We start from the raw sequence: 462 nt of genomic DNA on the forward strand, positions 1-462 counted from the left end.
CCTCCCCAGGCGGGGAGCCACTGGAAGAGCACCAGGAGAAAATCTGGCTCCTTCTCGTCCTTGGCATGGGACTAGAAGAGACTTTGGCTCCGACTCTTTGTTGGAAGCCAAGGGAAAAATGCACATGAGTACAATTGAGAATAAGCTCTGAACAACGAGACCTCCTGGGCCCGGGTTCAGCAAAGCACTTAAGGCCAGAGCCAAAAAAGCTTCCAAGAGCCTCAAAATTAAAGTACAGCTCCTGGAAGAGGGACGGAGCCAAGGGACAGCCCTCCCTGTGTGAGACAAACACATCGCTGGGGGCTACAGCTTGCCCAGCGGCAAACGAGCAGGCACGTAGTGCCTGCCCTCCCTGAGAGCCAGCAAAGCCTCCCCTCCAGCCAGGCCTGTCGCTTCCCAAGCAACCTTCTCACCAGCCGTTTGTGCTCGTGGCTCCCCAGGGTGCTCGCCCGGGCCGCTGCC

The sequence above is a fragment of the Buceros rhinoceros genome, unplaced genomic scaffold (assembly GCF_000710305.1).
Source record: "Buceros rhinoceros silvestris isolate BGI_N320 unplaced genomic scaffold, ASM71030v1 scaffold31542, whole genome shotgun sequence".
Classification (NCBI taxonomy): Eukaryota; Metazoa; Chordata; class Aves; order Bucerotiformes; family Bucerotidae; genus Buceros; species Buceros rhinoceros.